Here is a 10,562-nt window from a genome sequence, read left to right as displayed (position 1 = left end):
ACTTATTCCAGACTTTGTCCACAATTCAAACTCAAAATATAATTCTATAATAATATTCATGGCCAAGTGTCTTTCTACTTAGAAGCCAAAGAGTAGAGAAGTTGTCTTCTAGAATTTCTTTTTTATTGTAATTTTGGCTACCTCCAGTCTACCCTGTCTGTCTCTCTTTTGAAAAATCTTGTCTACCTTTCCCTGGCCCAAATTTTTATTCTTCTATTCTGTTCAGGCCAGAATGACTTAAGCAATAGTAAAAAAAAAAAAAAATAGTAGGAATATGTATTCTTTATTTACATGGCAACCCTCTTTTACAGATTCTAAACTTTAGACCAGGGAGTGAGAACATTTGCCTTCTAAATATTTGTGGGCTGGATCTAGGTTCCTTGGTTTAAGGCATTCAATATGGATGGGAATACTTGGCATAACACTCAAGGTTATAGTTTTCTAAGTGTCACTTGTTATTTTCCTTTGTTACATAATCCTATCTCATTTCTGCCCCTCTCAAAATAGGCTTTCCAGACTAGTGGACTATCAAGATTAGAAAATTTGACTCTTCAACTGAACACACTGCTTTGGGCACTGCAGATCGCTCTGGGCTTCTTACATTTCCAACTCAGCAAAGTGGTACTTTCATTTCGGCGAAGGCTAAGTTAATAACATACTTGTGATTCTGGAATATTCACGATGGAAACCGGGTTAGGAAATCCCATGTCACAGTTCCTCTTGCTCATGTTTGGAAACCTCAGGGAACACCAGCAATGTCTGGCGACAAACCAGGCCTCCCCCTCTTCTCTGTGTCACTGATCCCATTTCTTACTCGCTGTCAGATTCCAGCCAAGAGAACCTCCCACACACATCTTGCACATGTGGGCCCAATCCCCACACATGCAGCAGTCAATAAAAGCATTTATGAGGCACCTACTGTGTGCTGAGGGGGGACTGCGTGTCACTGTCCGCTCAGCCAGTTCCTTGAGTAAAAAAGTGGCTCAGAATATCTTTCCAGAAAATGTTCTCTGCTTAACACCACCCTCTCTAACATCTCCATTAGAACAGTCTGGAGAGCACAGCTCCAGCACTGCCTAAGACAGTGTTGTGCTAGCTTTCTGATCATGACCCACAGGAAGGAATAAATTTGATGACACAACAACCCTGCACGCGCGTGCGCACACACACACACACACACACACACACACACCTACACACCCCTTATAAATACAGTTAACCAAAACAAAAGTTTTGGGGTGCCTGGGTAGCTCAGTTGGTTAAGGATCCAACTCTTGGTTTTGGGTCAGGTCACTATCTCACGGTTTGTAGGTTTGAGCCCCTCATCGGGCTCTGCACTGGCAGTGTGGAACCTGCTTGGGATTCTCTCTCTCAAAAATAAACATTTAAACAAAACAAAAGACCCAGAAAAGTTTCATGAAAACAATACTTACTATGTAGTATGCACTTGACTATTTTAATTCTAATTCTATTGCATAAAACAAAAATACTCATCTTCACCCACAAAATTTATCTCATGACCGACAGTTTGAAAAACTGTAGGGAACCCTGGGTATTTAGGAAGCATAGAAGCTAATTAGAGATTCTAAAGGCTGAATATCTAATTCAAACAGGAGGTGATTTAAGAGTGTTCACCCAGTATTGTCAGAAAAGTGAACATTGCTCCAAGTAAGGTATTTGCAAGCAAATGTTAAGTTTGACCAGATTCTCTGAATGCCTAATAATTAATTCATTCCTTAAAGCAAACTTTTTCCCCCCAAGCATCCAGTCCGATCTAGACTTCAAGCATAGAAAAAAAAAATGGCTGAGGTTTTGTCTTCTAGGATCTCCTGGTTTTAAGGAGGACACGGAAAAGTGACTCAGTAATTATGCCCCGGTGTTCTAAGGGCTATGTCTGAGACCCACATGGGGTGCTCTGAGAGGATCGAGGGGGCCCCTGATTCAGAAAGAGGTGGCCAGGCTTCCTGGGGCTGATGACTTCCTGGAGGAGGTCGGAGGAGGTGTGACACCTTCTCTCTAGACCAAGAAAATCCTAAGTATTTGTGTTCTTAGAGAGCATGGAACCTCTTGAATCTGCAGGGCATTGTAAGGGTCCCAGACCACAGTGAAGGGCACAGATGCGAAAATGATCAAACACGAGCCTCTGGAGAGAGGCGAACAAAGAAACTTGAAGTTTTCTCCTGAAACACCAAGGGGATCGATTGAGTGGTTTTAAGAAGGGCAGAGAATAACCAGCGTTCTGTTTTTGAAAGATGCCTGAAGACGCAGTTGAAGAGGACACTGGCCTAGAAGCCATGCTGGAGCAGAGGGTCTAGTTTGGGGTCCAGGGTCAAACGTCAGAGGAGAAACAGTACCAAGGGGCTTGGCTGAGGTAACGGTGGTGGGAATGAAGAGGGCAGGCCTCTGAGAAACATCAAGGACGCAGTGGCAAGTGGACTAAAGCAGGTCACATCTTGGATGGCTCCCAGGTTTCCGGCTAGCACGACGGGAGTGGATTTGAGTCGTCCACTCAGATGGGGAAGGCACGCACGTAGAGGACAAAGCTGGGGGGCAGAGTTCAATGAGGGACATACTGAGTTTGGAGCGCTATGGTGATCCAATAGCCATTTGGATCTGGGGCTTGGGGGGAAGTCTGGCCTGGTGTTAGATGAAGCCAGAGGGCAAAGATAGGAAGGAGGACCAGCAGAGGACTGGGGACCCAAATTCAGGGCAATTACTGATTTGCCGGAGGTCAGTCATTCCCATGACTCTGGTTAGTGTGGGGTCGGTGCAGCCAGCCCTTGTCCTCGCTTCCTTCCTGTCTTCTCTAGCTGTAAGTACTTCAGAGCTCTCACAGATAGCAGGGGGGGATGATGAGAATTTAACATATTTACCTAACACAGTCCTTCCTCTAGAGCCTTCTGGAGATGACATGGGGGCCAGGAGGAGGGCCCAGCTCTGACAAGGCAGAACAAAGGTAAGGGTGACTAGTATCTAGTCATTAACAAAAGGTAGAGGGCTAGTTCTGTGCCATGTTTGCTGGGTAGGGCTCCCAGACTCCCAATGGATTCCCAATAGTCATTTCACACCCTAAGGTGCTGTCTTCCACGGAACCATATGCTCAGTTGAGAGGGTTGTTTCCTAGATTTTCAGCCCTTCCAGCTGTGACGCACAGCACCCAGCTGTTGGTACGTGAGTCCAAAGGCCCAGCCTACATGGGGGGCATAGGGATGGGAAGGCAGAAACCCCATTTCTGTTCTAGGCTCTTAGGGGTAGTGAAGCTCACTGTTAGGGGCTGAGTCGTATCCCCTCAAAACTCATCCGTTGAAGTCTTAACTCCCAGCATCTCAGAATGCTCAGAATGTGGCCGTATTTAGAGACAGGGTCTTTAAGGAAGAAATTAAATTAGAATGAGGTTATATGGGGGAGCTCTAATCCAGCATGACTGGTGTCTTTATAAGAGAAGATGGCCATCTACAAGCCAAGGAGAGAGGGCTCAGAAGAAATCAACCATGCCAACACCTTGATCTGGGACATCTAGCCTCCAGAACTGTGAGAATATACATTTCTGTTGCGTCGGCCACCCAGTCTGTGGTGCTTTGTTATGGCAGCCTTAGAAAACTAATATACTCACCTTCTGCTGCTACACACATAGGCTTGGCGCGTACTCAAGAGAAAAGTAAGAGTCTAACATTCCGAGGAAAAGAGGCCGGGGTTGGAACGAAATGAAACGTGAACGCTAGCTCCTGAAACAGATAAATAGCACAAGTAACAAGTATCCATTTATCTCCTGCCTTGCAGATTACCAAGTACTTGACACACCTTAACTCACTCGATCTTCACGACTGCCTCAGCATCACCTGGGAACTTGTTAGAAACGCAAAATCTCCGGCCCTTGGAAGACTTAAAGCGTCAGAAAGGGGAGGTTGGACGGATGAGGTGGGGAAGGCAGGAGCCAACTGTGCTTTAACGAATCTCCGGGGATTGTGATTGGCTGAAGTGTAAAGTGTGCGAACCGCTGAGATAGGTTACGATCCCCCCTCCCCCACCCCCAGTCCAGAGGCGCCGTTCGGTGGGGTGACGTGATTTTGCCACCCTTGTGAGTGGCTCGGCAGGTACAGTCTCCTTGACAACTGGCCCAGAGTTCCATGGACAGCAACGTTCGCACGCGTTGGTGGCTTTTATCTCCCGAATGACTGGAAAGTCAGAGCGGCCGCTCAGGGTCTCTAAGGGTAAACTGCGTCCCTCTGGCCCGCGGGCCGAGCGGCTGGGGCCGGGCGAGAGTCCCGGGAGCCCCGGAGTCGCCGGGCGCGTGCGCGTGAGCGCGTCCCCGGGCCCGGCCCGCACGGGTGCGCGCCGAGGGGGTGGGTCGCGCCGCCCCGCGGGCCTGGCGCGTCGTCCGAGCCACTCAGAGCGCCCGGCAGCCGACACCCGGGGGCCCTACAAGTAATACCCGGCGCCCGCCCGCTTCGCCGGGACTCGCGCGCCCGCACTCGGGGACGGAGGCGCCCGGTCCGCCCTGACCAGCCTGGCAACTTGCTGTGCTCCGGCTGCTGCGGCGACTCCGCCGGGCTCTCGCCCAGAGCCAGCCAGCGCGGGGACTGTGCCGCCGTCGCCCAAGTGCCGAGCCAGTGCGCGCCCCCCGGCCCGGCGCCCCTGCGGAGCGGCCGCCACCTTCGTCGCCGCGGGGAATTCTGTGCTGGGGGCCGGCGCGGCAGGTGGGCGACCGCGGACGGCGAGCCGAGCGGGTGAGTGGGGTCGGGAAGTTGGGGGGCGAGTGTGCACGCGCCCCGCGGTAGGACGCGGGCCCTCACGTGTAGGTTTCCTCTGCCCCTCCTCTCACGCCCCTGCAAAGTTTCACTCAGGACCGGGGAGGAGGGGGATAGGCTAACCTGCTGCTCCAGTGTTTACTCTGGCGAAAGCGCCAGTCATTCGGACAGCCACTCCTCCCGGCCGGGTGAGTGACACCGCGGCCCCCGGCCTCCGACCCCAAGCCGGACCCTGGGCTCGACCTGCACCCAAGGGCCTTCGTAGCCCCGGGGCTGCGGATGCGCCTGGAGCTCGCCCTGAGCCGCTTGCTAGTCCTAGGACCCGGGGGGTGTGACGGGCCACCGCCTCTTTAATTCGGGCAGGAGACACAAACTTTGTTTTCACTCAGTGTAAGTACCTTTCCAGTGTTTTAAAACTAGACGTGCAGACGCGATTCCTGGTGGTTTCTTCGGGACATTCCCGGGGGCCGGGCTGGCCCGGCTAGCCCGCAAGTGGGGGACTCCGGGCGTGCCCAGTGGCCCGGGAGCGTGAGGACAGCTCTGGTCCTCTTCGCCTGGGTTCTGGCCGCCGCCCGGGCACGGCGGCCAGGATGGAGTGACCTCGCGGGAGTGAGCTCGCGAAGGAGTGACCAGCGGGGTGTCCTGCGCTCGGGTGGGCTCCTTCCTGGGTTCCGATCCGCTGCCCTGCTCCTCGCTCTGTCGCCAGGGCGCTCCCGCTGGTGGCCCGGCAGAGGGCGCCAGCTCCCGATCGCTGCGCGGGCCGGCGGAGGGGAGGGGACTTGTTCGAGCCTCCAGGTAAGGAGCGTAGTGAATCATCCCGAGAGGGGGGACCCGATCCTCGCTCGCTGAAAAGAGGCAGGGAGTGGCCGTGCCGCTGTTAGGAAGCCGGGGCTGCCGCGCTGCCGTCCGGCGGGAAGCGGCGATTCTGCCACCCGGAGGTCTGGGGAAAGCTCCGGAAGGTGAGGAACGTCCCTCCGCGCGGTGGCCCCAGGGCAGGGAACGGCAGCGTAGGTTAAGGCCGGCCGGCACTAGGACACGCCGCCGCGCGCCCTTCTCGGGGCCGGGAGGTGGGACCAGTTTCACTGTGGCTCTGGGCGGTCCTGCTGGGGGCGGCGACGGGAACCTGGGAGCCGGCGGCCGATTCCCGGGCGGCTGCGATGGGGTGCTCCCGGCGGCCCGCGGGGTCCCGGAGCAGTAACAAAGGCGCGGCGCGGCCACCGCTCCCACCCACTTCCGTCCCCGGCGCGCCCTGGCTTGCGCCGCCCCGAGGTGCTGGCCGGGTCAGGATTTCCCTCTGCGGAGTTTCGGGAAGTTAGCTCCGCGGCCCGTTACGACGGGAGCAGGGGCGGGGAAGGGGGCGACCCGAGGAGGTGCACGCGTGTGTTCCGAGCTGCGACACAGCCTGTTTCCTCTCCCCACTGCACGAGTGGCGAGAGCTGCTGTGGCTCCCGCGCCCCTCCTCCGGTCCCATGGTCGCGCCTCCGCTGGGCCCGCGCGGGTTTGAAGTCCCCGCGCGACGCGCGGGGCCAGCCGCCAGTCCACGCCCCTCCCTGCGGATTCGGGTGGCTTGCGGGCTCCCGGAAGGGAGTGGTTTAGGCCCCCGGGGCCCGCCAGCCGCCGCCGCCGGCACCCTGAGTGGAGCTCCAGAAGGCGGTAATTGCATTACTGTGAGTTAGCGGCCGGGAGGCTCCAGTCCAGGCCGCAATCTGGGTCAGGTGCGGGGTTAAGCGCTTCTGGCGACGGCATTACGGCTCTGGTGAAGTCTGACAGTTTATTGCACTAGGAAGTTCCTCGTGCACCATGGGAGCAGGACGGCAGGGCAAGTTAAGAGAGCTCCTTGTTTTCCCGGAGCTTGCGGGAACTTCTGCAAACCGAGCCTGTGCACAAGTACTGTCACGGAAAGGGCCTGGGCGGCATCTCCAGCACGCCCCCGAAGTTCGGGGCGCCTGAGGGACAGGAGGAGGTGCTGCTGAAGAGAAGCCCAGAGCACTCTGGCCGAGGTGAAACCCTACCCCCCCAAGTAATCAATGGATAGAATTCACATGCTTTCTTATCTTATCTGCCTCCACCCCCTTGTGTTGTAAGGAAAAGGCAGGAACTGGTTTTTACACAGTGCCTAACTGATGAGAGAATCTTCACACACACTTTGGAAGGATCTTCACCATTCTCTTTGCAGCCTCACAGCCTCCTCCTCCGAGGCGTTAGAATTGGATAGACTTTCTACCTATTGCTGGCTTTGTTAGGGCCAGCACCTCAACTAAACCAGCTCTTGGGAGTTTAAGGTATACGACCACAAACAACTAAGGCTTCTTCCAAAACCTTTAGGATTGTCTGACAACTGCAGAGTCAGACATAGCTGTCCTGTGCATTAGATGGTGTCTCAGGAGGCAGGTGGTCCTGAGGCGGGAGCTCCGCTTGGCATGAATCTCTGTTTCCAGGAGCTCAATCTACCTACCCTGTTTAAGAGGTGTGACTTCACCACTGGGCTGGATATTGTGTGTAAAATTAAGTCTGCCTTGGAAATATGGCCAACCTTAATTAACTGCCTAATGAGTTAAAACTCAGATGGCTTTTAGGCGTCTAACAGCATGGTTTGATATGCACACGTTTATGCATCATTGAGCTCAAGTTTGTAATATGGGATGTTGGTATTGCCTTGAATGCACTTACAACGTATTGCCTTAAAGAAAGATGTTGTTTTAAGCGCCTGTGACTCAGAACATCCTAAGGCAATGGCAGTTGTGGAGTCGGCAAGGCATGATAATTAAGGGCAAGCGTCTGAAGTCACAATGGCAGGCTTCAAACGCCACCTCCACCATTTATAGCTTTAGTAATATTTGGCAAGTTGCTCAGCCTTTCTGAACTTCATTTTCCTCTTCTAAGACGGGGATAATAAAAACACCTCCTGGTTCGAAGCTATGAGGGTTAAATTTGATAATCCATATACCGTACTTAGCACAGAGTCTAGCACATGGTAGCTGCTCAACAGATACTAAGTAATAACCACGATGTTTAAGAGCAGAATCTTTCTTTCTTCCCCTGTCTCCTCCAAAGAGGTAATATGGTTATTTGCCTTGAACTCACTATTCGTCTTAGTTAATACTGCAGTTCAGTGCAGTTAGTGATTCCTCTTTTGGAATCAGCAGCTGGGGGTGGGGTTGGTAGCAATGGAAAATTTTGTCTAGTTGCCCAAGGAATTTACAAGGGGCTCCGGAACTACAGGGCTTTCTTCCTAATTTTACCACTGTATAATTTTGTGGTCAGCCCTCTGGCCATTTATCTTTCCTTTCAATTTGAAGCCAGTATCCTAATGGCCAGGATAACAGGACTTAAGGAAAAGAAACACACTCAAAACCAAACACACTGGAGCAAAGGAGGCAACCATTCTCATTGCTCATCCACGAGCCTTTTATAACACTAAAGAAAAATATCCGCTTCTGTGAAACTTGTGCTGGGCCAGTCTTGGCAAGAGGGAACATTTCCTTGGAAAACAGAGTATTTTTTTGGAGTCTGTTTAGAGGTGAGGCACCAGATTGGTAGAGAAGGGAGGAGAGTTTGAGATAACTTCTCAAACATTTGCTCAAATATGGCAAATGAAGCATGATCTGAAAATGGTCAAACTAACTCGGAAACTGACACAGAGGTAAGGAAGGCCATGCTCAGGCCCAACAACCAGTGAACGATCAGTATTACTATTTCCTATGTTAACCACCCCCCCCAAAGCTTTACACTTAGCAGATATAAGTGGAAAAATAGTTTTTTATGTCAAGTTGGTTTTGAAAGACCTCTTTACTGTTGCTATTTCATGGTTGTTGATTTTGCTTGTGCATGTATCTGGTAAACAGTTAATCATGGGCAAAAGCACCAGAAACCTTATAATGTCATCAAACACCACCCTCCTGTGAAAGTGATTGCCAAGAAGTGCATAGGTCTGGGGTCCAGGGAGGGTTTGCCATTTAAAACATTTGAGAGGCTTTACCTTTGGGTTTGAAGCGCAGCTTTCTCCCACACTGGAAAACGAGGAGCTGCGTGTGTGTAACCAAGAGACAGCACGCAAAGGGTTAGGAGCAAGGTTTCCGCTTTTGTGCATCTTACTCCATTTGTAGCCACTTGTTGTGGCCCCGGCTGCAAAGAAAGACGCAGCTGCGGGGCATGCGCCAGACCTGCCCTGGGCTGTCGCTTCCATTGTACGGAGATGAACAGGCAGCGTGTTATTTTGGATCACATAGCAGCTTGCTCAAAAGCATCTTGCATTCCCCAGCTGTTTCACAACTTCTACGCATATGGGAGAGAACTTACCAGCTGCTGGGGCAACTGTACTTACATTTGCTGCTTTTGTGCAGTAACCAAGGAAGGTAAAAATCCAGACGCCTTTGTTAAACTGTAGCCATTGTCAATAGTCTTACTTGTTTTTGTTAGGTCAATGTTATTCTACATGCAGTCTTTCAGGGGAGAAGGTTTACAAGGAAATGTCAGAATTAACATTTTTTTTTTCTTTTCTGAATACATTTTTTCCAGGGATCCCCAGCCTGTACAGTTTTTTTCATACTTAAAACCACACTGCTTTTGTATTTCACGGACTGACAAAGGAATGGGTCTGATATTAAAATTGTTTTTTTTAACTGACATCTGAATCGGGCTTTAATTGTATACGTTTTCCTTTGCAGGAAGTACATGAGAAAGACAAGGTGTATTCAGACAGGGCTTTTGTGTTTTCAGAAGATTAGGTTATTTCGCATTTGCTAGAGCTGGAAGGTGCTTTGCCCACATCCCTCATCTTATCCATGAGAAAACTCGAGTTTCTGAGAAGTTATTACTTATCCAAGATGATTTGGCTCTTTGGTTTAATTCAGCAAATCTTGTGTTGCGTGTTTACAACGTGGCAGGCCTAGAGAACCTATAAAGATGACTAAGGGCTTGAGCCCAGCCCAGGATGGATTCACAGGTCAGAAACAACAGGTGGAAACCCATGCTTGTATTGGAGGCGGCATCATTTTTTGTGAAGGGCACTGTTTTGTGTAATCATGTCGGTGTTGTAATCCTCGCAGCTCAGATAAAGCCAGAGTAGCCAGCTGACCATCTAAAATCGAGAAGGAGAGTCTGTGTGCAGGTAGATGGAATTGGCATTCTATGGTTTATGCATTTGGAGTACGTGTACTAGAGGAGGAAAGCCTTGGGCCCGTGGAGAGAGTCCCCTGACTGCTGCTCACTACTCAGAAGCCTTCTGCCCTCCTAATCACTGTGCATGGAAGTGAATAAATGCTCTGTAGGAGCAGCGGCATAAATCACAACGCTTTATTAGGATCAGTCAGCTGCAATCCCTTTGTTCTATAAAAAGGTTATAAAATAAACCATAATCACTTGGACATGTATAAAACCCAGACTGAAGCTCATCTAACTCTTAGGGGCTCTTGCACTGGAAACCGCTGCTGCTTCAGATCCCTGAGCGACTCATAGTTGCTGAGTTAGACCCATAGTTCTAAGCCCTTAATCCCCCTGGTGCTCCATTTACATGGCCACGCATCTTTCACTTGGTCCCTTTTCACAGCAGTATTCCATTTGTGCAGTGTTTCTATTTTCAGTTGGTGTTACTGCCATTTGCATTTGTGATTTTCAAGAGCTTTGTTTGGTTCCCAGGGCTGATGGCCAGGGGGCTTTGTATTGCAGAAGAGGAAACTGAGGCTCAGCCACTGAGGGCCTTACCTGGGCTGGAATTAGAACGAAAATCTCCTGACTCACAACTCGGTGCTCTCACTGGCTGAGTCCTGGAAGGATCAACTGGTGCCAAGCTAGAGGTTGACTCACCCCCTTCCT

General features: G+C 51.4%; 1 protein-coding gene across 3 annotated transcripts in view; it reads left to right on the top strand.

Annotated features, from left to right (window-relative positions):
* Positions 1-4,117: 4,117 nt before the first annotated feature.
* The window catches only part of SVIL (supervillin), a 235,007-nt gene continuing 228,562 nt past the window's right edge, over positions 4,118-10,562 (top strand). Inside the window, exon 1 of one of the 3 annotated variants that reach the window (XM_040451067.1) lies at positions 4,118-4,211. The gene's annotated coding sequence lies outside the window, so the exon portion shown is untranslated. Of the gene's footprint in view, positions 4,212-4,463; positions 4,728-5,591; positions 5,708-10,562 lie in introns of those variants that run through there. The other 2 variants (XM_040451064.1, XM_040451065.1) reach the window with 2 other exon arrangements.

The sequence above is a fragment of the Herpailurus yagouaroundi genome, unplaced genomic scaffold (assembly GCF_014898765.1).
Source record: "Herpailurus yagouaroundi ecotype Mexico unplaced genomic scaffold, PumYag 203, whole genome shotgun sequence".
Taxonomy (NCBI): domain Eukaryota; kingdom Metazoa; phylum Chordata; class Mammalia; order Carnivora; family Felidae; genus Herpailurus; species Herpailurus yagouaroundi.
This window is presented reverse-complemented; position numbering and strand designations above follow the sequence as displayed.